Here is a 25,615-nt window from a genome sequence, read left to right as displayed (position 1 = left end):
GGACAAGTTTTTTTTTTAGTTAGGGCATCATGATTGACACAGGCTTGGAGGGCTGAAGGCCCTGTTTCTGTGCTTTACTTTTCTTCTTTGAATAAATCAAGATCATTTTTTATGTCTTAGTGAGGGAAGAAACAAATTAGGATACCAGAAAAGCTCCCCTGCTTTGCTTCAGAAAGTGCTATGGGATATTTGACTTTTACCTGAGATTTCAGACCCACGCACCTTAAACCTATGCCCCCTAGTACTTGACTTTTCTACCCTCGGAAAGAGCATCTGACTATCCACTCTGTCCGTGCCACTCAAGATCTTGTAGACCTCCATCAGGTCATTCCTCAACCTCCGTCATTCCAGTGAGAACAAACCGAGTTTATCCAACCTCTCCTCATAGCTAATGCCCTCCTGACCAGGCAACATCCTGGTAACCCTCAGCTTAGGGTCTTATTTGAAAAATTGCACTGTTGACAGTGCAACACTGTATTGACTGTCATGTGTTTAAATGTCTGGCGTAGGACTTGATGTCATGACATTTTTACTGAAAAGCAAGAATGCTATTACTGAACAAAGATAGACCTTTACTAGCTATCTGCATTGAACCTCTGAAGGATGCCCTGTGCTCCAAAAAGAACCATTCCCTGTTGAACCTCCTAAGCTACTTCCTGAATTGCTACTGTTCTACTTATGCCTAACTCAAACAAATTGCCCCTTCAGTATAAAAATAACTTTACAACAGTCCTTCAAGAGTTGCTGTTACCAAATTACCTCGCCTCTGATCATGATAAATGCTCAGTATATTATGTGCTTTGCACTGCAATATTATGCAAATTAGTTGATCATGCACTCTAACTGAAGGTACCTGGCTATGCATCTGAAGTGTTTTAAACTGCAAGGCTACGGGCCAAATACTGGAGTGGGATTAAAATGAGTGACTAGTTTCTTTTTTTGGCAGTGCAGACGTGATGCGCTGAATGGTCTCTTTCTGCACTGTAATGTTTATATGGTTCTATAAAAGTTTAGTAACAGAATTGCTGACATGCATTTGTGCTCAGTACTTTCATCCTGCCACTACTGTGTTAGTCTGCATTATCAAGTGTAAATTACGTCTAACATTTTGTGTAGAAAATAATAACATTCCAGTTGACAAAATGAACTAAATATTTTTATTTTTGATTTAGGTATACATTTTCCAAAAGCCCTGGTTTACCCACCATTGTGCCAAAACCAGATCCAAATGTACAGATTGGACAATTTATGGGATTTTCTGAAATGGATATTTTAAAGATAAACAAATTGTATCAGTGCCGTAAGTGGAAAAACAAAATTTACTTTTCTGAAATATGTTATTTTAAAACACTTGCTGACTTCAATCTTCTGCTACAACCTAAAAGAGACAAAAACTATGTGATCTACAACATCATGTTATACCAGAGTGTGAAACTCAAATTTAGTTACCACAGGATCCCGTGCAGAGAGTTCCCAATTTCAGTTAACTGATGTAGGAAACTCTTTCCTAAAGGAAGGTACTGTTTCAAAGAGATCTTGTTTATCAGGAGCAGCCAACAGAGTGACATGAAGTTTATCTATAATTGGGAAGTTCCTCAGCTGCCTCTCCTCTGGGAAATGCAGCAGAAACACAGGTTATATACATTAATAGCACTTCCACTGCATTTCTGGTGAATGAACGCCAGTGGGGTGGAAGTAGCTATAAGATTTTTCATCTGTCTGAAACAAAATTAAATTAAAAATCAGACCCCATTTTTTATTCTATTTTAATACATTTTAAGCACCATTGTTATGAATGCTGAGATTGAAACATGTTTTTTGTTGCTACATTTATGATGTTATTAGCCACTGTGCTCTGTATTTATAAAATTGTTAGTTACTACATTACTGATCACTGTCTTGCTTCGGAAGATGAATCCTTCCTTTGACTAATTTTTGCAAAAACCTCCAAGAATAGATTTTTTTTAATCAGTTACATCCAGTCAATGGATATAAAGTTGGTTTGACATTTTTTTTATTCATGAAATGTGGACATCGTTTCCTGAGCTATTCCTAATTGCCCTTGTCGCCTGTGAAATATTCTACACAAACATTTTGACCAGTTTATTACCCAAAATGCATTTACCCAGGTTCTCTCACTTTATGAGACAAAGGACTGTAGTTCAAACTTAGCTTTGTTAAAACCACTTGCAAGTTAAAGAAACAATTCTTATACAATAAAATTAAGTTAACTTTTCCCTAAACTAGGTTGACTGGCTGTAACACACATTTACTACCTGTTCTGGTGAAGTTGACTGGGCTGTTTAATTCAATTCACTAAGCCTGCATTGACGGATGAGGGTTTTTCTTGGTATGAAGGTGGATCTCGCACGCCTTCTTCCGTTATCACAGGTTGTAGGCCAGTGGAGTTTTTGCTAGGGTTTGTCTTAAGATGTCCATTTTTATCTCCCCCCCGAGCCCTTCTGGAATGTTTTCTGGTTTTCAGCCAATAGGATCACAGGGCGGGAGTCACAGCACCCAATGAGGTTAGGCCAGGTCATCCTAGGTACATATATCTCCTTTCAGGATATGTTTAATAATAGGGGGTCTGTCTGAAGCTGGGGAATACACAAACATAATGGCCAGAATTCTCTGGTTGTTCATACCAGTGGGATTCTCCGGTCCTGCCGGTAGCGTACCCCCGCCCATGGGTTTCCTGCCAGCATGCAGTGTCATCAACAGAAATTCCCATGAAATTCCCAGAGAATCCCGCCGCTGGTAAACAACATGCTACTCCCCCGGCAGGAAACACGCGGTTAGGAGGCCGGAGAACCTCACCTGATGTCTTTTTCTTTTCTTCTGGCTGAGTACACTTGATGGGTTTGGGGTCATAATGACTCCCCCATTGTTAAGGTCAATTACCTCTGTTCAATATGCAAGATAGGTCTGAACAAAGGAAAGTACAGCACAGGACAGGCCCCTCGGCCCTCCAAGCCTGCGCCGATCATGATGCCTGCCTAAACTAAAACCATATGCACTTACGGAGTCCATATCCTTCCATTCCCACCCTGTATTCATGTATTTGACTAGTTGCCCCTTAAATGCCGCTATCATACCTGCACCCAACATCTCCCCAGGCAGCGCGCTCCAGACATTCACCACCCTCTGTTTAAAAAAACCTGCCTCGCACTTTTCCCCACGCACCTTAAACCTATGCCCCCTAGTACTTGACTTTTCTACCCTAGGAAAGAGCATCTGACTATCCACTCTGTCCATGTCACTCAAGATCTTGTAGACCTCCATCAGGTCATTCCTCAACCTCCGTCATTCCAGTGAGAACATCCCGAGTTTATCCAACCTCTCCTCATAGCTAATGCCCTCCTGACCAGGCAACATCCTGGTAACCCGCTTCTGTATCCTCTCCAAAGCATCCACATCCTTCTGGTAGTATGGTGACCAGAATTGTACACAATATTCTAAATGAGGCCTAACTAAGGTTCTGTACAGCTGCAGCATGACCTGCAAATTTTTATACTCAATGCCCTGACCGATGAAGGCAAGCATGCCGTATGCTTTCTTGACTACCTTATCCACCTTCATTGCCATTTTCAGTGATTGATGAACATGTACGCCCAGATCTCTCTGCCTGTCAATACTCCTAAGGGTTCTACCATTTGCTGCTTAATTCCTACATGCAATGGACCTTCCAAAATGCATTATCTCGTACTTGTCCAGATTAAACTCCATCTGCCTTTACTCCGCCCAAGTCTCCAACCGGTCTATGTCTCGCTGTATCCTCTGACAATCCTCTTCACTGTCCGCAACTCCAGCAATTTTTGTATCGTCTGCGAACTTACTAATCAGACCAACTAAATTTTCCTCCAAACCATTTATATATACTACGAACAACAAAGGTCCCAGAGCTGATCTCCGTGGAACACTCCTGGGTTGATGCCTGTTGGCTTTTGACCTGTGGTAACCTTGCCCGCTTCCCAACAGGCATTTTTGTTTGCAGAAGCTGTTTAGCTGTGTATTAATTTAAAGTGTCTAGTTTTATGTTGGGCCTAGTTGCTCAGGCTGTTGGCCCCTTGGCCACACTCTTGAACTTGAGTGACTTGCTAGGCCATTTTGCAGGGCATTTAAGAGTCAACACTGTGGATCTGGAGTTGCATGTAGGCCAGACCAGGTAAGGATGATTTCCTTCCCTAAAGGACATTTATGAACCTGATGGGTTTTTATGATTTCATGATCATCATGATCATCGATGGGCCGAATGGCCTAATTCTGCTCTAAGTTCTTATGGTCTTATCATTATACTTTTAATTCCAGATTTTTATCCCATGGTAGGTTCCCGGAACATTACTCTGGGTCTCTGGATTACTAGTTCAACAACAAAACCAGGATACAGTTTATCAGTTGCAATGTGTAAATGATGCCTGAATGACATACCTTGGAGGTCTGTGAACTTTCCTGCAATTTTCACCAGGATAGTGAAAGTCATAATGTTTCCTATACAAAATTACCACTTTGATGTTATGGGTGTAATGCTTGTAGAAGTGTAGCATTTAACTAACGCTATAAGAAAATTTATTTCGGTAACAGTTAGGACCAATATTATCATAGTGATGTTACTAAAGCTTAGAGGAGAGTTTAAACTAGCATCATAAGCAACCAGGATGGAAAAATATGTTCAGTGTACATCGATAATAAAGAAGTGGAAAAATTTAAACAGAGCAAGATGGTATAAGAGAAAAAAAAGGACTAATAGAAGAAATAGGATGGGCATTAATTGCTGGTGATCAATAGATCTCATGAATGACTATTAAAAAAACCTTCAGGAGTGACAGGGAATACAGGATGGGAGAAAAGGTATTGATATTAATTGGAAACAATGTCATAATGCTGGTGAGTAATAGAGATGTAGGAACTACTTTTATTAAAATTAATTTACGGGATGTGGGCTTCACTGGCTAGTCCAGAATTTATTACCCATCCCTAGTTTCCCATGAGAAGGTGGTGGTGAGCTGTCTTCTTAAACTACTGCAGTCCCTGATGGCACAACCACAATGCTGTTAGGGAGGGAGTTCTTGGATTTGGACCCAGTGACTTTGAAGGAATGGTGATGTATTTCCAAGCCAAAATGGTGAATGGCTTGGAGGGGAGCCACCAAATTGTGGTATTTCCAGGTATCTGCTGCTCTTCTCCTAAATGGTAGTGGTCATGGCTTGGAAGATGCTGTTTAAGGAGTCTTGGTGATCTTTTGCAGTGCACTGTTGCCTCTGTTCGTCGGTGGAGAAGGGAGTGAATGTTTGTGCTTGGGGTGCCAATCAAGTGGGCTGCTTTGTCCTGGATGGTGTTCAGCTTCTTGAGTGTTGTTGGAGCTGCACCCATCCAGGCAAATGGAGAGTATTCTATCATATTCCTGACTTGTGCCATGTAGAAGGTAGATAGACTTTAGGGATTTAGGAGGTAAGTTACTTGTTGCAGGATTCCTAACATTTGACTTGCTCTTGTAGCCACAGTATTTATAAGGCTAGTCCAGTTCAGTTTCTGGTCAATGGTAACCCCAGGTTGTTGATAATGGGGGAATTCAGTTCTGAAGAAGTCATGTAGTCTTGAACTTAGGCCCAAATGAAATCCAAAAATGATTGTTCCAATGAAATTTAAAAAACAGCATTTTAAGAATTCGTGTTAATTATTTAGTATTTGTTCATTCATAACATTACAAACAACGTATATTTTATCCCACACATTATAAATATATAACAAATTAACTACAATATTACACATTGAGATCCTTCAAAGTCACTGATCCCAATCTGAAAAACAGCAATTTATTTCAATTATCTGGTTATTCCAGGAGCATTGCATGGATCACCTTCATCATCATCTACCATAGTAATTTCCAGCATCATCATTCCACAATTAGTTGTCCTTGGTATTGTTAAGTCCGATATTATGCATTTTAGAATTCTTTTTTCAATACTGGGACTGAGTTCATTCCATCCATTCCCGACCCACTGAAGCAATGTAGCTTCTGAAGATGCTCGCATATTTCTACACTTGGTGAATGTTTTCTAGTCTTCCAATTGTTCCTCATATTTTGCATGCTGTCCTGCTAATACACACATCCAAGAGCTGAACAGCAATTATAAAACTGTTTGGAATTACTGGCAAGTTGATCTCACATCAGTGATTATAACATCAACATGTTTGGAGTAAAACATGCCTCAAATGAGTAAAATTTTTCTATGTTATCTTGGTTTCAAATTCCATACTTCTTTGATCCATTTCCTGCCTTCATTTACCTAGCCTCTCTCAAGAACATGGATGGCGACACTTTTCTGAAAATTCTCTGTAGGTAGAGTTTTTCACTTGAATAACAGCATCAACTTTCATTTTGTGCCATGTGATACAAGATGGAACCACTGTGAACTGCGTCTTTTTGGGACTAATTGTCTGTACAAGAACCTATTTCTGACTATGTATTCTGCCCCACCTCCTCGTCCCCTCGCCAATTAATGTTTCACCACTCCATCAGAAAGTGAAAATTATACACTGCAGGAACTCACCAAGGCTCCTTAGACAGCACCTTGCAAAGCCTGCAACTATTACCATATGGAAGGACAAGGGCAGTATACACATGGGAATACCACCACCTGCAACTTCCCCTCCAAGCCACACACCGACCTGCTTTCAATATATATCGATATAATTGTCTCTGGGTCAAAATCCTGTAATTCTCTTTCCAACAGCACTGTGGATGTGCCTACAGTACATGGACTGCCATGGTTCAAGAAGGTAGCTCACCATCAACTTCTCAAGGGCAGTTACAGATGGAAAATAAACGCAGGCATAGCCCGCTCACATTCCTTGAATGAATAAAAAAACAGCATGGGGGTGATATCAGCGGGGGCCTGTAGCAGGATTCTCGACCGATGTCCAGCCGTTCGCAACTCTCCCAGGCCATTTTTTTAACGTAATCAGCCTCGCGCTGGAAATCAGCGAGAGGTTGATTACGATATGAAAATTGACATTCCCATATCGTTAACAGGCCTGTGGTGGTATCCTCAGGACTTGCTAATGCTTCCCACCCCATCGGGAGAGGTTCCCACCAGCAGACATTAAAGCTGGTCCCCATCAAATGGGACCAGATATGATCATCCCGCTAGTGGGTACAGAGGCCATTAAGCCCCTCCCCTCAGGGAGGTTGGGGCAGGGAGGGGGGCTGCCCCTTGGGCAGTTCCAGCCTGGAACCCTGGCAGTGCCTGGCACCCTGGTAGTGCCTACTGGGCACCGGGAAATGCCAAGGGGCGGGACCTACTTGTGTGGCTGATCAGTGGTGGGGGGGGGGTGAGGAGGCGATCGGAGCTGGACATGGGGAGGGGGGTTCGGGCTCGGCATGGGGGTTGGAGTCACGGAGGCCAGTGGTCAGGGAGGTGGGGGGGTCACTAACAGATCGACACATGCACAATTGCCTGCTTAGCATGCTGATTCTCGCTTCTCCAGCGAGTTCAGGCTCCGTCTCCCCTCCACCCCCCCCACCCAACCGGATTGAATTGTGTGAGGACTCTGATGCACAGAGTCCTGGAGATCCATTCCATTCAACTCAGCTTGCCCAAAAACGGGTGGGGAAAACTCACGTACTCCCACCCGTTGGGCACTTAGTATTTTTAAGTTGAATTGCATCCTCCAACTCCACCCCCATACTCCCTCCCCCGCCATATATTTAAACCACAAGCTGATCACTTCTGAAGGGCAATCTGAGATGGACAATAAATGTTTACCTTGCACATGATGCCCACATCCCACGAATGAATAAAAAAACAACAGATCCTGGGCTGGATTTTCCCATTGAAAACAGGAGGTGGGTGCAACTCCAGATTGCAAATCAAACTCTTGCAAAAATGGAACTAGCAGTGACTTTCTTGATGGGCGGGATTTAATTCGGAAGGGATAGCATCCAATCAGGCAGGATGCTATTGTTGTGGCAGTTGATTACAACTGCACTTGAGATGCTGGCAAAATAAACGTCTGCTATCTTTCTCTGCTACATTTTAATTGTACATCCCCTAGAAAGTCCCCTTCTTAATTGGACAATAATTCAAAGGACAAACCTTTGCAACTCATTGGTTTGTGCCTTGGTCAGAGATTGCTCCATTAATACGCATTAATGATGGGGTGTAGACCCTTGCTTTTTCCCATCTCCAGCATTTGGGAGCAGACTGTAATGTAAAAAGCAAGTAGTGAATTTAAAGGGACCAGTTGTGTTGAAAGGAGGCAACTCTCCAGAAATATGAACCTGAATTGAATTACTTTTCCCAATAATACTATGTAAAGATTTTATAGAATAAATCTTCCTAATAGATAAAGGCTTAGGCACAGCTAACTTCAAGCAAAGGGCTTGATGAGATAAACTACCTAATAACCTTACAACACAGTAGAAAAATGTATGTATTGTTAGTGAGGCAACCAATTCTGAATATGAGGACACATCATTTGACTGTTAACTAGGATGGAGTGCTGCTCATATCCCTGTAATGTTACCTTGCTGTTGTTATACTTCGAATCAATTAAAAACATATTTGACTTCTGTAAGATTTTCACACCAAAGGCATTTATTGTTAATGAAACATATGATTGGGTGGCGGGGCGAGCAGGTAAAATCACGCTAAAGCCGAGAAATCAGGTTTGTGTTCGATTTATCGGATCTTGAGATCTTACCTGCACCGAATATCCGGCCCCATCCGGGCCAGTGGCTTTCCGTGAGTTGAGCTTCGAGAAGGCTACTCGAACATCTGCAATGGTGACCTCGGATACAGGTTCATCCGAGGCTTCCAGAGTGGAGGGCGTGCTCTCGCTGACCTCTTGCTCAAAAAGGCATAGAATGCATTGAGCTCATCAGGGAGGGGTGCGCTGGAGCCGGCGATTTTGCATGCCTTCATCTTGTAGCCTGTTATGTCTTGCAGATCTTGCCATAGTTGGCGGGGTCCGTGTGGCTAACGTAGAACTCTAGCTTTGTCCGGTACTGTCTTTTGGCACCTTTGATGGATCTCCTTAGATCATATCTGGCTTTCAGGGTCGCCTGACTTGAACGTCTCAGACCTAGACTTCAGCAAACAGTGGATATCCCTGTTCATCCATGGTTTCCAGTTGGGAAACATGCGGAAATGGAGATATTGTGTTCAATTCCTTTGTCCAAATCATTAATGTATATTGTGAATAGCTGGGGTCCCAGCACTGAACCCTGCAGTACCTCACTAGTCACTGTCTGCCAGCCTGAAAAGGGCCTGTTTATTCTCATTGTCTGCTCCCGAAAGCTAGTGGCGTTTGCTACCAAATAAACCTGTTGGACTTTAACCTGGTGTTGTTAGACTCCTTACTGTGCTTCCTGTCTGCCAACCAGTTCTCCTCCTGCACTATTGGAATTCTAAAGATGCAATATCATTTTAAATAGATGACTCGGTCTATGTGAAAAACGTCGGAGCAGTCCAAGATGGGTTCCAGGAATTGTTGTGGTCAAGACAGGACTATTATCTTACAAAGTGAGTGTGCAGAGAGGAGTTTGAGGAAACGTGGACAATTTGCATGGATGTGAATCGTCCCAAGAGCCAGTGTTACAGCCTGATTTGTTGTTGCCAGCTAGAAGTGTTGTTGGTTGCGTGAGAAGTGAAATGCCAAATTAGCTTGTGATAGGTGAGAGTATTGTTCCAACTGAAACAGAGGGGGTTGAAGCATCGGTACCAGAAACATAGAAAACAGGTGCAGGAGTAGGCCATTTGGCTCTTCAGGCCTGCACCACCTTTCACCATGCTCATAATTGATCATGCACTTTCAGTATCCTACTCCCACTTTCCATACCCCTTGATCCCTTTAGCCACAAATGCAGGTCCAGTTCCCTTTTGAACATATTTAATAAACTGACCCCAACAGCGTTCTGTGGTAGAGAATTCCACAGGTTCACAACTCTGAGTGAAGAAGTTCTTCCTCATCTCAGTCTTGAATGGCTTGCTCCCTCACCCCTTATTCTTAGATAGTGACCCCTAGTTGTGCACTTCCCCAATGGAACATTCTTCCCGCATCTAGCCTGTCCAGTCCCATCAGGATTTTGTATACTTCTGTGAGATCCCCTCTCATTTTTCTAAATTCTAGTGAGTACAAGCCCAGTTGCTCTAGTCTCTCTTCATAGTCAATCCTGCCATTCTGAGAATCAGTCTGGTGAGCGTTTGCTGGACTCCCTCAAATACAAAAATATCCTTCCTCAGACTAAGAGACCAAAACTACACACAAAACCTAAGGTGTGACCACACCAAGGGCTTGTATAACCACAGTAAGACATCCTTACTCCTACACTCAAATCCTCTTGCTATGAAGGCCCGCATGCCACTAGTTTTCTTCACCGTCTGCTATACCTGCATGCCAACATTCAGCGACTGTTCCACCATGACACCCAGGTTACGTTGCACTTCCCCTTTTCCTAAACTGCCACCATTAGATAATAATCTGCCTTCCTGTTTTTGCCATTGAAGTGGATAACTTCACATTTATCCACATATTACATTTGCCTAGAATTTGCCGACTCAGCCAGCTGTCCAAGTCACCCTGTAGCCTCTTAGCATCCTATCACAGCACACATTGCCATGCAGCTTAGTGTTGTCTGCAAATTTGAAGAAATTGCATTCAATTCCTTTGTCCAAATCATTAATGTATATTGTGAATAGCTAGGGTCCCAGCACTGAACCTTCGGTACCCCGCTAGTCACTGTCTGCCAGTCTGAAAAGGATCCATTTATTCCCACTCTCTGCTTTCTGTCTGCCAACCAGTTCTCTATCACTAATCTCTTGTGTGGGACCTTGTCAAAAGCCTATTGAAAGTCCGGATACACAACAACCACTGTTTCACCCTTGTCCACTCTACTGGCAATATCCCCAAAAAATTCCAGAAGATTTGTCAAGCACGATTTCCCTTCAGTGAATCCATGCTGACTTGGACCGATCCTGTCACCGCTTTCCAAATGCTCAGTTATTTCATCCTTAATAACTGACTCCAGCATTTTCCCACCACTGATGTCAGGCTAACCGTCTATAATTCCCCATTTTCTCTCTCTCTCCTTTTTTAAAAAGTGGAGTTACAATAGCTATCCTCCAATCCACTGGAACTCTTCCAGAGTCCATAGAATGCTGGAAAATTATCACCAAAATGCATCCACTATTTCTAAAGCCACTTCCTTCAGTACTCTGGGATGCAGAGCATCAGGCCCTGGGGACTTATCGGATTTTAATCCCAGAAATTTCTCCAGTACGATTTCCTCTGATAAGGATTTCCGTCAGTTCCTCCTTCATGCTAGACCTTCTATCCCCTGGTATTTCTAGAAGGTTTTTTGTGTCCTCAGTGAAGACAGATCCAAAGTATTTGTTCAGCTGGTCTGCCAGACCATTTGTGACAGTTTCTACAGAAAGTACTCCAGCAGAAGCACCCCATTCGGTGGAGTTGTGGCACTCTATCAGGAAGCGAAAACCAGCAGAAAGACTGAGCGTTTAGAACATAGAACATAGAAAAAATACAGCACAAACAGGCCCTTTGGCCCACAAGTTGCGCCGGTCATGTCCCTACCTACCTAGGCTTATATATAGGCTTACCTATAACCCTCAATCCTATTAAGTCCCATGTACTCATCCAGAAGTCTCTTAAAAGACCCTATCGAGTTTGCCTCCACCACCACTGACGGCAGCCGATTCCACTCACCCACCACCCTCTGAGTGAAAAACTTACCCCTGACATCTCCTCTGTACCTACTCCCCAGCACCTTAAACCTGTGTCCTCTCGTAGCAGCCATTTCAGCCCTGGGAAAAGGCATCTGAGAATCCACCCGATCTATACCTCTCAACATCTTGTACACCTCTATCAGGTCACCTCTCATCCTTCGTCTCTCCAAGGAGAAAAGACCAAGCTCCCTCAACCTATCCTCATAAGGCATGCCAACCAATCCAGGCAACATCCTTGTAAATCTTCTCTGCACCCTTTCAATCATTTCCACATCCCTCCTGTAATGAGGCAACCAGAACTGAACACAGTACTCCAAGTGGGGTCTGACGAGGGTCTTATAAAGCTGCATCATTATCTCCCGACTCCTAAACTCAATCCCTCGATTGATGAAGGCCAGCACACCATACGCCTTCTTAACCACCTCCTCTACCTGCGAGGCCGATTTAAGAGTCCTATGGACCGGACCCCAAGGTCCTTCTGATCCTCTACACTGCTTAGAGTCTTACCCTTGATATTATGCTCCTTCATCCCATATGACCTGCCAAATGGACCACTACACATTTATCCGGGTTGAAGTCCATCTGCCACTTCTCCGCCCAGTCTTGCATCCTATCTATGTCACGCTGCAGCTTCTGACATCCCTCCAACCTATCCACAACACCACCAACCTTTGTGTCGTCGGCAAACTTACCAACCCATCCCTCCACTTCCTCATCCAGGTCATTTATGAAAATGACAAACAGCAAGGCTCCCAGAACAGATCCCTGGGGCACTCCACTAGTGACCGACCACCATTCAGAAAAAGACCCATCTACAACCACTCTCTGCCTTCTGCAGGCAAGCCAGTTCTGGATCCACAAGGCAACAGCCCCTTGGATCCCATGCCCTCTCACTTTCTCGAGAAGTCTTGCATGGGGGACCTTATCGAACGCCTTGTTGAAGTCCATGTAAGCCACATCTACCGCTTTTCCTTCGTCAATGTGTTTAGTCACATTTTCAAAGAACTCCACCAGGCTCGTAAGGCACGATTTGCCTTTGACAAAGCCGTGCTGACTACTTTTGAGCATACTAAACTTCTCTAAATGTTCATAAATCCTGTCCCTCAGGATCTTCTCCATCAACTTACCAACCACTGAGGTTAGACTCACCAGTCGGTAATTTCCTGGGCTATCCCTATTCCCTTTCTTGAATATAGGAACCACATCCGCAATCCTCCGGAACCTCTCCCGTCTCCATTGACGACAGACTGATTAAAGGTTCTCATTGTAAATTATGAGGGACTGTGTAAGATAACTGTTATTCTGTCTATAAAGGAACTTTAAGGAAGAGGAATGTATTGCTGGCCCCTTTAGGGTGCGGTCTTCTAAAGGGTCGCATGACCTGGGTTGACCAATCGGGAGTCGAGTTGGGGCTTCACTCCAACATGTCTGGGCTTGTCCCAGCAGTTAGATCCTAGAATCATGTCTGGAAGCATTGGACCTGCATCATCCTGTAATAGTTGTTGTTGATTAATAAGATTTTAAAATGTGTTCTCAATGGGTGGAGCCAAGTAACTACAGTAAACCTACAAGTTGAGGCTGGGAGGGAAAATGTTTTTAAGTGGTGATAAAGTGGTCACTTAAGGGCCTTGATAGGGGGGAGGGTGAGTATCCCATCTGAGGCCCTGCCTGTCCACCAGGAAATAGCATCTAGGCCAGGGTGGACAGGATCCTGGAGGGAATCCCCTCCCTCCAGGAAATGTTAAACACCCCCTCCCCATACCCCTGCTGCTTCAGAATTAGTTTGGGGGAGTGTAAAACTTGGCTCATTTTATGTATTAGTTGATGCTCTGCTTGGTCAGATGCTTCCTTATGTTTATGATTCATGCAAAGACCTAGTTCTGATTACCAAGGACACTCCATGTGTCCAGTGGAGTGGATTGGTGCAGGAAACTTGACTGGTAGGGAATGAAAATGCCATGGGAACTATCAGGAAAGCATATGAAAAAACTCTTCTTGTGATCGCAAACCTGCTACAAATTGAAGGAATAGTAGAAGACCTTCCTGTTAACAAAGTTCTCTGGTCAGTCACTATGTGTCTTTATAACAACATGGATGCAGTTAATAACACCATGTACAATTGCAAATCCAGTGAGGGTGAGAAACCCAGTGTTCTCAGAGCCTGAGATGCCCCGTTGGTCAGGCATCAATGTGTTGTCCAGCCACAGTGAAGAGGATATCTGTTGCCAGGAAGATGTAGCAATGTACAGCTGACTGGGATGCAACTTATTTTTCTCCTGAGGTCCCCACATCACAGATGCCAGTTTTCAGCCTGTTTAGCTCACTCAACATGATATCAAGAAAAGGCTAAAGGCATTGGATGCATCAAAGGTAATGGACCATGACAACTCTGGAACTGACCACACTCCTAACCAATCTCTTCCAGTACAGCTCCAACACTGGCATCTACCCAGAAATCTGGAATATTGTCAATTAAGATCCAGTCCACAAATGGAAAGATAAAGGCAACCCAGCCAATTACCACCCCAATCTACTTTATCATCAGCAAAGTGATGGAAGAGGTTGTCAGCAATGATATCAAGTGGCACATGGCAATAACCTCCTCAGTTATGCTCATTTTGGATTCTGCCAGGGCCAAATGGCCACCGATCTCATTGCAACATTGGGACAAAAGAACTGAACTCAATAAGTGAGGTGAAAGTGACTGCCCTTGACATCCAAGCAGCATGTGTGGCACCAAGGTTCATGGAATGGGACACATGGGAAAGATTTTTCACTGGTAGGAATCATACCTAGCAGAAATTTATTTAATAGTGTCACAAGTAGGCTTACGTTAACACTGCAATGAAGTTACTGTGAAAATTCCCTAATCACCACATTCCGATGCCTGTTCGGATACACTGAGGGAGAATTTAGCATGGCCAATGCATCTAACCAGCATGTCTTTCAGTCCATGAGAGGAAGCCGGAGCACCTGGAGGAAACACACGCAGACACGGGGAGAACATGCAAACACTGCACAAACAGTGACCCAAGGCGGAAATCGAACCCACCTGGTTATAATTGTTGGAGATATTTCACTTCAGACTGCAGAGCATTGCTGCATAGGTTCCTTAGGGTAGTATCTAAGGCCCAACCATCTTAAGCTGATTCATCAATAATTTTCCTTCCATCATAAGGTCAGAAATGAGGAAGTGTGCTGATGGTTGCACAACATTCAGTGACCCCTCAGTTACTGACGCAGTCCATGTTGTTGTGTAGCAAGACCTGAATAACTTTCATATTTGTGTTGTTCAGTGGCAATTAACATTCACGCCACACAATTGCCACACAATGGCTATCCCCAACAAAAGTGAATCTAACCATCTCCAGTTGCTATTCAAAGGTATTACCATTGTTGAATCCCCACTATCAATATTCTGGGGTTTACCATTGACCTAAAACTGAACTTCATAAAATAGTGTGACTGCAAGAGCAGGTTAGAGGCTGGGAATTCTGTGGCGAATAACTTATTTCCTGATTCCCAAAGATAGATAGATACCCTACAGTGCAGAAAGAGGCCATTTGGCCCATCGAGTCTGCACCGACCACAATCCCACCCAGGACATATCCCCATATCCCTACATATTTACCCACTAATCCCTCTAACCTACACATCTCAGGACACCTCAGGGGCAATTTTTCGCATGGCCAATCAACCTAACCCGCACATCTTTGGACTGTGGGAGGAAACCGGAGCACCCGGAGGAAACCCACGCAGACACGGGGAGAATGTGCAAACTCCACCCAGACAGTGACCCAAGCCGGGAATTGAACCCAGATCCCTGGAGCTGTGAAGCAGCAGTGCTAACCACTGTGCTACCGTGCCGCCCACCATCCAAGACAATGCAAGCTGCTTGATTGACACCTCATCTACTGCCTTAAACATTCACTCCCTCCACCAGAGAGCATAGTGGCAGCAGTGTCTACCATATGAAAAAACGCTGTTGAAACTCAAAGTTCTTCTGATAACACTTCCCTAACCCGTGACCTCTACCACCTAGAAGGATAAGGACAGCAGACACATGGGGACCCCTCCACCTGAATATTTCCCTCCAAACCACACACCATACTAACGTGGAACTATATTATTGTTTCTTCTTGTCACTGGGTCAAAATCCTGGAATTCCCTTCCTAACAGCACTGTGGGTGTACCTGCACCACATGGACTGCAACAGTTAAAGAAGCTGGCTAACCAATGCCTCCTCAAGGACAATTAGGGATGAGCAATAAATGCTGCCCTTGCCAGTGATACTCAAATCCCATGAATTGTTTTTGAAAATAAAATTAGGCTTGAGTCCTGCCTATTAGGGATTACTGATGTGTACATATTGGGGCTGTGGTGCATTGAGCAGCATGAGAGTTTAGTGGTATGATGGATATGGGGACATCCTATGAAAATGCATTCATTGAACTTGAACTTGTCATTGAACTTTTCCAGGCATTGCTTTGAGATTCTCTGGACCAGATTCCCTGAATTGACCTTCCTGGCCACCTATTCCCATTCTTTCTACAGAATGTGCATTGAGGGCCTCCTGTCCCCTCATGGAAACAATCCTCTTTTCTGTTGACTTAATCACTAAGACTTCTAGCACCCCATCTGTGAATCTGTGTACCCTCTCTGTTGCCTGATGTTCCCATTGTACCCAAACAGGTGCCAGACTGTGGCGACTCAGGGATTTTCACAGTAACTTCATTGCAGTGTTAATGTAAGCCTACTAGTCACACTAATAAATAAACTTTAAACTTTAATTGCTTTGCTTGTTCTTTCAACCAGTTGCACAGCAGCTTCCTTTCAGTCAGTGCAGCTCCCTTTTGAGAGGTGAAGGCTGTACTTGCTAACCTTGCATGCTGTTAGGCCCTCTGTTGAGCATTCAACCATCCTACCAGAAGCGCAAGTTGCATGTGGCCAAATACTGCAGTCATCAGAATGAGGAATAAGGCAGTTTACAAATTGAGAATTCTCAAAGAGTGCTTCCCATTCTTAGCCCTGTTTCTTTTGTTCTTGCCCTGCAATTATAATTAGATTTTTCTTAATTCATTCGTGGGACACGGGCATCGCTGGCTTGCCACCACTTATTGCCCAGGACTTTGAATAGTGTGGAGGAGCAGAGGGATCTAGGTGTATGTGTGCATAGATCCCTGAAAGTTGGGAATCAAGTAGATAAGGTTGTTAAGAAGGCATATGGTGTCTTGGCGTTTATTGGTAGGGGGATTGAATTTAGGAGTCGTAGCGTTATGTTGCAACTGTACACAACTCTGGTGCGGCTGCACTTGGAGTACTGTGTGCAGTTCTGGTCCCCACATTACAGGAAGGATGTGGAGGCTTTGGAGAGGGTGCAGAGGAGGTTTACCAGGATGTTGCCTGGTATGGAGGGGAGATCCTATGAGGAGAGGCTGAGGGATTTGGGATTGTTTTCGCTGGAAAGGCGGCGGCTAAGAGGGGATCTTATTGAAACATATAAGATGATTAGAGGTTTAGATAGGGTGGATAGTGATAGCCTTTTTCCTCTGATGGAGAAATCCAGCACGAGGGGGCATGGCTTTAAATTGAGGGGGGGTAGTTATAGAACCGATGTCAGGGGTAGGTTCTTTACCCAGAGGGTGGTGAGGGATTGGAATGCCCTGCCAGCATCAGTAGTAAATGCGCCTAGTTTGGGGGCGTTTAAGAGATCCGTAGATAGGTTCATGGACGAAAAGAAATTGGTTTAGGTTGGAGGGTCACAGTTTTTTTTTAACTGGTCGGTGCAACATCGTGGGCCGAAGGGCCTGTTCTGCGCTGTAATGTTCTATGTTCTATGTTCTATGTTCTATCCCTAGCTGCCGTTGAGAAGGTGGTGGTGAGCTGCCTTCTTGAAACGTTGCAGTCCACAATGCCATTAGGGAGGGAATTACAGGATTTTGACCCAGTGACAGTGAGGGAACGGCAATATATTTCCAAGTCAGGATGATGAGTGGAACTTGCAGCTGGCGGTGTACCCATGTATCTGCTACCCTTGTCCTTCTAGATGGAAGTGGTCGTGGGTTTGGAATGAACTGCCTAAGCATCTTTGGCTTTTGCCCTAACAAGGGCACTTGTGACTGTATATAATCCTGAGATTCCAAAAACTGTGGATTTGGCAAAGCAGCCATTCTAACAATTAACTTAGGATCATTTAACTCGTGCAGTATCTGATCACTTAAATACCCTCAAAAGCTCTTATTCTTATAACTCCTTGAAGCAATAATGCCATCTATTTCAACAGATGCAAGTAGTCTTTAAGTAGTGCCAATCACTTACAATTTCCAGTTCCCCATTGATGTGTGTAGCCAATAAATAGCGCTGAGATTGCTCACTGCATGCAACCATCATGCATTTTCAGAGTAACTTCATTGCAGTGTAAACGTAAGCCTATTGTGACACTAATAAATTTTTAAAAATCATGTAAAAAACAAGCAGGACCAAATTACTGTGCTGCCTGTAACAAAACTAATGTATACTTGTTTATCACACACTGTGATCCCTAGGTTTTTCAGGTGTTGGCCAATGTCTCTCTATATATTTCCAAAGCTTTTGGCAGTTGGCATTCTGCACAATGAAATAAGTTACCACTTTGTTATCTTGCATCAAAGTTACATCCATGATTATTTTTATTCAATTCACTCTACCTGTAGTTATTGGCTAATTCGTATGAACCTTTTCCCCATTAACTCTTGGATTTCCCCAGGTTCTGATTATCACAGATCATTCGATTTTCCTGTATACCATCGCAAATTCTTTCCGGCAACATTTTTCCAAAGAATTTAGAATTTTCTCAATTATGTGTTTCATTACTTTACCAAAGAATAGTTTGTCATTTCATGTACAAAAGGATGAATTAACTGATCCCAGCTGAACATGCTGCTTTGCCAACTAGGTTAAATGATGTATGAAAAATGTACTCTTAACAGCTTAACATATATTTTAAATGAAACATAATTCTTTCATATTTGTGAAACAAAGCTATGATTTATATGTTCTGGTTTGATTTGTTTTAGAGGTATGTGGAAACTTACTAACTAAAAGTCTTGGAAGTTTCACATCTCCAAATTATCCAGACGTGTATCCTAGTTTCAGCAACTGCAATTGGATGATAAGGGCACCTTGGGAGCACAAGGTATGTAATAACTGCATAAGAAACAAACAAAACAGCAAAAGTCTAATTAGTAGAAATTATGTTCATGAGGGAGGATTTTCCTCCTGCTCCATTTGGCAGAAAGAATCACATGGGCATAGCGCATAGAGGAAAATCAACTGTATTATTTATTCTGCATTGCATATGTGTGGGTGTGTATGGGCAATGACAAGAGTGCAGGTGTGTACAGACATTGGGGGATGTGCAGCTGTGTACGGATATTGCGGAAGTGCAGGTGTGCACAGACGTGGGGGATGTGCAGGTGTGTACGGACATTGGGGGATATTCCCAATATCCGTACACACCTGCACATCCCACTCACCCAAATGTCCTTATACACCTGCACATCCCCAAATGTCCGTACACACCTGCACATTTCCCCCCCCGCCCGCATGTCCATATACACCTGCATATCCCCTCAATGTCCGTACACGCCTGCACATCCCCCCAGATGTCCGCACACACCTGTACATCCCCCCAGATGTTCGTACACACCTGCACATCACCCCAGATGTCCGTACACACCTGCACATCCCCGCAAATGCCCATACACGCCTGCTCATCCCCAATTGTCCGTACACGCCAGTACATCCCCCCAGACGTTCGTACACACCTGCACATCCCCAATTGTCCATACACACCTGCACATCCCCCCAAATGTCCATACATGCCTGCACATCCCCAAATGTCCGTACACACCTGCACATCCCCCCAAATGTCTGTACTCTCCTGCACGTCGCCCCAAATGTCCATATACACCTGCACATCATACCACATCTAGGTACCTAGATTCTGTGTTTCAGGAGGTAGTCACACCCTATTGATTAACTACCATGAATTCAGCCAGTGGTCAGGGACAGGAGGGTGTGACTACAAGTGAGCAGGTAGAGTTTTTAAAAAGTTTATCTGTTAGTGTTACAAGTTGTTTACCGTTTAGAGACTAAGTGCTGGGTGCGGGCGTCAAATAGATCCGAGCCCGGAGGGCGCGCCACCGCGCGCATACGCTTTTTTCCGGTGCCGGTCCAATGGGCGGGGCTTATCGCCGCTGGAACGATAGGAGCTCTGAACTGACAAAACGCGCCTGGGTGCGAAAAACAAAGCAGAGAGCAGAGAGAGCCTCTCTGCCGTTCATCCTCTGGTCGGGGGGTGTGACGTCTCATTCCTGGGGGCGGGGGGGAGAGAGGGGGTGTGACTTATCATTCCCAGGGAGGGAGAGGGGGGTGTGATGGATCATCCCTGGGGGGGGGGGAAGAAGGGGGTGTGACGTCTCATTCCCTGGGGGGGGGGGGTGGAGAGGGGGTGTGACATCTCATTGCCTGGGGAATCTTCTGGTCGGGGGGGGGGGGGTTCTGCTCCGTGTCTGCGGCCATTCCCTCCTGGCACCATCACTGGTACAGTACCAGCCACAGATTACTCTTCCCTGCAGGTGCAAGAGAGCGGGAGAGATGGCTTTGGCTGGTAGTGTACCAGTGAAAGATCCGTCACACCCCCCCCACCCTCCTCAAGAGGGCGATGTGGGCCCGCCCCCTCTCCTCATCCCACCACCCCCCCCCCCCCCCCCCCAAGTTCCAACTGGGCCCGCCTCCTCTCCTCCGGCAGATGCCAGCGGACCTGTGTGAAGCCCGGTCACTTCAGCCATGGCTCGAAGTCAGTTTCGAGCAACGTGCTGCAGGCTGTCGAAGGACTGAAGGTGAGCGGGAAGGTTGGTGGAGGGAGACCACGATCGAGGTAGGTTAGGGGTGTGCTCTGCCGGGGGGCCTGCCTCCCAGAGGGGTCCAATCCCGGGGGGGGTGGGTGGCCTGCCTCCCAGAGGGGCAGAGGGGTACGACCCCGGGGGGGTGGGGGTTGGCCTGCCTCCCAGAGGGGTCCGATCCTGGGGGGGTGGGGGCTGCCTCCCAGAGGGGTCCGATCCCTGCGGCAGTGGGGGGGGGGGGGTCTGCCGGGGTGGTTAGAGTGGTTTGTCTGCGAAGGGTGGGCCTCGGCGATACACCTGCCGAATACAAGTACAAGTTGGATTTTTATTTATCAGGTTGGTAAAGGCGCGGACGCAAATTGGGCCGAACGCTGGTAAAAGGGGAATTGATGGTAAAGTTGGGCACACGCTTCATTAAGTCGATTTAAATGCATGCAAATGCATTTAAATCGTCGCGCTGGCCGATTTGGGCGCGCACCGGAACGGCGCCCGAATCGGCCGTTGGTAAAGGCGCCATCCGCTAGGAATCGGGTGCGGATTGCGGCATAGGCCCAAAGCCCAACTTTACCGCCTTCGGGCGCGAAGTTTTGGTAAAATTGGGCCCGTATTGTAATCAGGGATAGTATAATTAGGGGCATAGACACTGGCCTCTGTGACCAAGATCGAGAGTCCCGAAGGCTGTGTTGCCTGCCTGCTGTCTCGGCTGCAGAGGAACTTGGATTAGGAGGGGAACGATCCAGTTATTGTGGCCCACATAGGTATCAATGACATAGAGATTCTGCTGAGGAGCAGCTTGGTGCTAAATTAAAAAGCAGAAACAAAAAGGCAATAATATCTAGATTACTATCTGAGTCACAAGCTAATTGGCACTGGGTCAATAGGTTAAAGATCAAATGTGTAACTCAAAGATTGGTGTGGGAGAAGTAGGTTTGAATTCATGGGACACTGCAGTACTGGGGAAGGAGGGAAATATTTTGTTGGAATGGGCTTTAACTAAATCATGGGGATCAGAGTCTGGCGGAATTGCATAATGAGGGCTGTAGATAGGACTTTAAATAGTGGGGGGAGGGTTCAGTTGCATGGGAAATTTAAAAAAAAATCGAAGTCAAAGAAGAAGGTAGGAGTGCAGGTTAGTGATGAGGTTGATTGTTTATTATTAATGAAAGGAAGGGACAGAACATGCGAACATCATATTACACCATGGAATCATGCAAGAGTAGGGAAATTTGATAATAGAACACAAGAACATAAGAAATTGGAGCAGGAGTAGGCCATCTAGCCCCTCGAGCCTGCCCCGCCATTCAATAAGATCATGGCTGATCTGAGTGGATCAGTTCCACTTACCCGCCTGATCCCTATAACCCCTAATTCCCTTACCGATCAGGAATCCATCTATCCGTGATTTAAACATATTCAATGAGTTAGCCTCCACCACTTCAGTGGGCAGATAATTCCAGAGATTCACCACCCTCTGAGAGAAGAAGTTCCTCCTCAACTCTGTCCTAAACTGACCCCCCTTTATTTTGAGGCTGTGCCTTCTAGTTCTAGTTTCCTTTCTAAGTGGAAAGAATCTCTCCGCCTCTACCCTATCCAGCCCCTTCATTATCTTATAGGTCTCCATAAGATCCCCCCTCAACCTTCTAAATTCCAACGAGTACAAACCCAATCTGCTCAGTCTCTCCTCATAATCAACACCCCTCATCTCTGGTATCAACCTGGTGAACCTTGTCTGCACTCCCTCCAAGGCCAATATATCCTTCCGCAAATAAGGGGACCAATACTGCACACAGTATTCCAGCTGCGGCCTCACCAATGCCCTGTACAGATGCAGCAAGACATCTCTGCTTTTATATTCTATCCCCCTTGCGATATAGGCCAACATCCCATTTGCCTTCTTGATCACCTGTTGCACCTGCAGACTGGGTTTTTGCGTCTCATGCACAAGGACCCCCAGGTCCCTCTGCACAGCAGCATGTTGTAATTAAAGGCTTTGTATCTGAATGCACGAAGCATTCAGAATAAAATTATGAGTTAACAGTACAAATAGAGACAAATGAGAATGATTTGATGTTGATCACTGAGATGTGGTTGCAGAGAAGCCAGGTTTGGAAATTGAATATCCAAGGGTACTCAGTATTTCGGAAGGATAGACAGAAAGGAAAAAGAAATGGGGTGCCACAGGGTTTGACTTTGGGCCCCAATTTACAGTCCATATTAATGACTTGGGTGTAGAGATAGAAGGTACTATAGACACTAAAATAGGTGAGATAGTAAGTTGCAATAAAGAAATAAGCGACTTACAAATGGATATGGTTAGCTTAGGTGAGTGGGCCAAAGTTTGGCAGATGGGGTTTAAACATGGAGAAATGTGAGGTTATCCATTTTGGTCAGAAAATCGGAAAGGCAACTTATTATCTAAATGGAGAGAAACTTCAGAGTATTTCAGTACAGAGGGATCTGGGTGTTCTTGTGCAAGAATCACAGAAAGCTAGTACGCAGATATTAACAACGGCAAATGAAATTTTGGCATTTATTGCTAAATGAATAGAATATAAAAGTAAGGAACTGTTGATGCAACTGTATAATACAAGTGAGGTAGAGTTCCCTCAGGGTAGCCGAACAGGTGCTGGAGTGTGGCGACTAGAGGATTTTCTCAGTAACTTCATTGCAGTGTTAATATGTGTATAATGTAGTGAGACTGCACCTGGAGTCTTGTGCACAGTTTTGGTCCCCTTACTTGTGGAGGGATTATAGAATCCCTATAGTGCAGAAGCAGGCCATTCAGCCCATTGAGTCTGCACTGACTCTCCAATCTTAGCCCAGACCCTTTGCATATAGACCCATTTAGCCCACACATCTTGGGACACCAAGGGGCAATTTAGCATGGCCATTTAACGTAACCTGTACATCTTTGGGAGGAAACTCACACAAACACTTGGAGAATGTGCAAACTCCACACAGACAGTCACCCAAAGCAGGAATTGAGGAATTGAACCCAGACTTTTGGTGCTATGAGGCAGCAGTGCTAATCACTGTGCACTGGAGACAGTCCAGAGGATGTTCACTTGGTTGATTCCAGAGATGAAGGGTTTGTCTCATTGTTGCGAAGTCGAGTAGAGTAATTGTAGATTGAAAAGTAGGATGTTAGAATTTGGTGTTTGTAAAATTGTAAAATGTTAAGAGGAGAAAGCATTGCATGGTTCTGTTAAAAGGTGGTGTATTTTCATGCTAAGAGGTTAAAAGTGCAAGCACATAGAGCACCCAAAATGAAACATTTATATTGAAAGGCCAAGCAGAAGTGTTACCAAGGCAACAAGCTTTTGAATCTTTTTGAATTCAGCCAATCAATTTGAATTAGGCACTTAGATACCAAGAACCTATTAAATTTAAATCTGATGGTTTTGACAACCTAGGACCAATCCTATTGTGGGAAATATTGATATGTCATCACAGGTATAAAATAAGGGGGGCAGTGGGACAAAAAGAGAGAACAACTGCCACAGCTCAAAGCTCTCAGCTTAAAGCCTGATCTCATAGAATCATAGAAACCCTACAGTGCAGAAGGAGGCCATTCGGCCCATCGAGTCTGCACCGACCACAATCCCACCCAGGCCCTACCCGCTAATCCCTTTTTGTACCCGCTAATCCCTCTAACCTACGCATCCCAGGACTCTAAGGGGCAATTTTTAACCTGGCCAATCAACCTAACCCGCACATCTTTGGACTGTGGGAGGAAACCGGAGCACCCGGAGGAAACCCACGCAGACACGAGGAGAATGTGCAAACTCCACACAGACAGTTTCCCGAGCCGGGAATCGAACCCGGGACCCTGGAGCTGTGAAGCAGCAGTGCTAACCACTGTGCTACCGTGCCGCCGATCTAGTTAGCAAAGGTGCCAAAGAAGAAAGAAGAATCAACAGAGAAGACACAGAATATTCCAGAAGACACAAAACCTGGTTGTAATTTAGAGAGTGACTAAAATTCTATGTTTTTGTTAATGAGTGGGAATTTTATTTGTTGGGACAGCATTCCATTAGAATCGTTTTTTATATGGTTTGTTAATAGTTTAGTTAACTTGTTCACTCTTAGATAGATAAATAAATTGTTACTTGTTGATTTTAGAGTGTCAGGGAGTCATTTTGATTTAACCACTAAAAGTTACTGAAGAGCAGATCATATCAGTTCACACTCACTTTTTACAGATTATAGAGGGAGGTACTCCTCTTTGAGTGGTTAGGTCTTAGTTCTCGGGTGGGGTGGGGGTCAACCTCTGCTTTATAACCCTTATGAAGAGAGATTGAGCAGTTTAGGTCTATTATCATAATCCAGGTCAGAAGCTCCAAGGTGTTTTATGAAGTCAGCCTAGACCATAGGTTTTGCACTTTGAATTTGGCAGGGGTAAACAAGATGTTCACTCCAAGTGACCCACTAAAGAGCTTTTTAATCAAACAATGTTTATTTAAGAATACAGTTGAACAGTAATAAGAAAAATCAATACCTTTTACCAATTACAAACAAGAAATAAAACAGCCATGATGTTGTATAAATCTTAACAGCTAAATATACTGTTCCAAACCAAACATCCCTACAAACACTTAGGCTTCGCACAGAAAGCCAGTGTGCTCATGTGATGCTGGAGTTTGCAGCTTTGCAACACCTGCTGTGAATTAGTCCTTCGGATATGGGATTGAAGCGCTGAGGCTTTCCTCCCCTGGAACATTTAACACACTTGAGACACAGAGACACTACTTGCCTCTAGCTTCTAACTGGCCAGCCACTGACAGCAGAATTTAAAATACCAGGGGGAAAGGCAAAAAAATATTGCTTTCAGCCTGCAGCCTGAACAGCTTCTGCCAAAATGAAAGCAAAACCCTTTGAATTTCTCTGTGAGATAAAAAAAAACCCTGTCCATAGGCACCTGACCTACCAGTCACATATCAACAATTCCCAATAAGGTCATAAAACTCCAGGACATTGCATTAGGCC

The sequence above is a fragment of the Mustelus asterias genome, chromosome 9 (assembly GCF_964213995.1).
Source record: "Mustelus asterias chromosome 9, sMusAst1.hap1.1, whole genome shotgun sequence".
In the NCBI taxonomy this organism is placed as follows: domain Eukaryota; kingdom Metazoa; phylum Chordata; class Chondrichthyes; order Carcharhiniformes; family Triakidae; genus Mustelus; species Mustelus asterias.
This window is presented reverse-complemented; position numbering follows the sequence as displayed.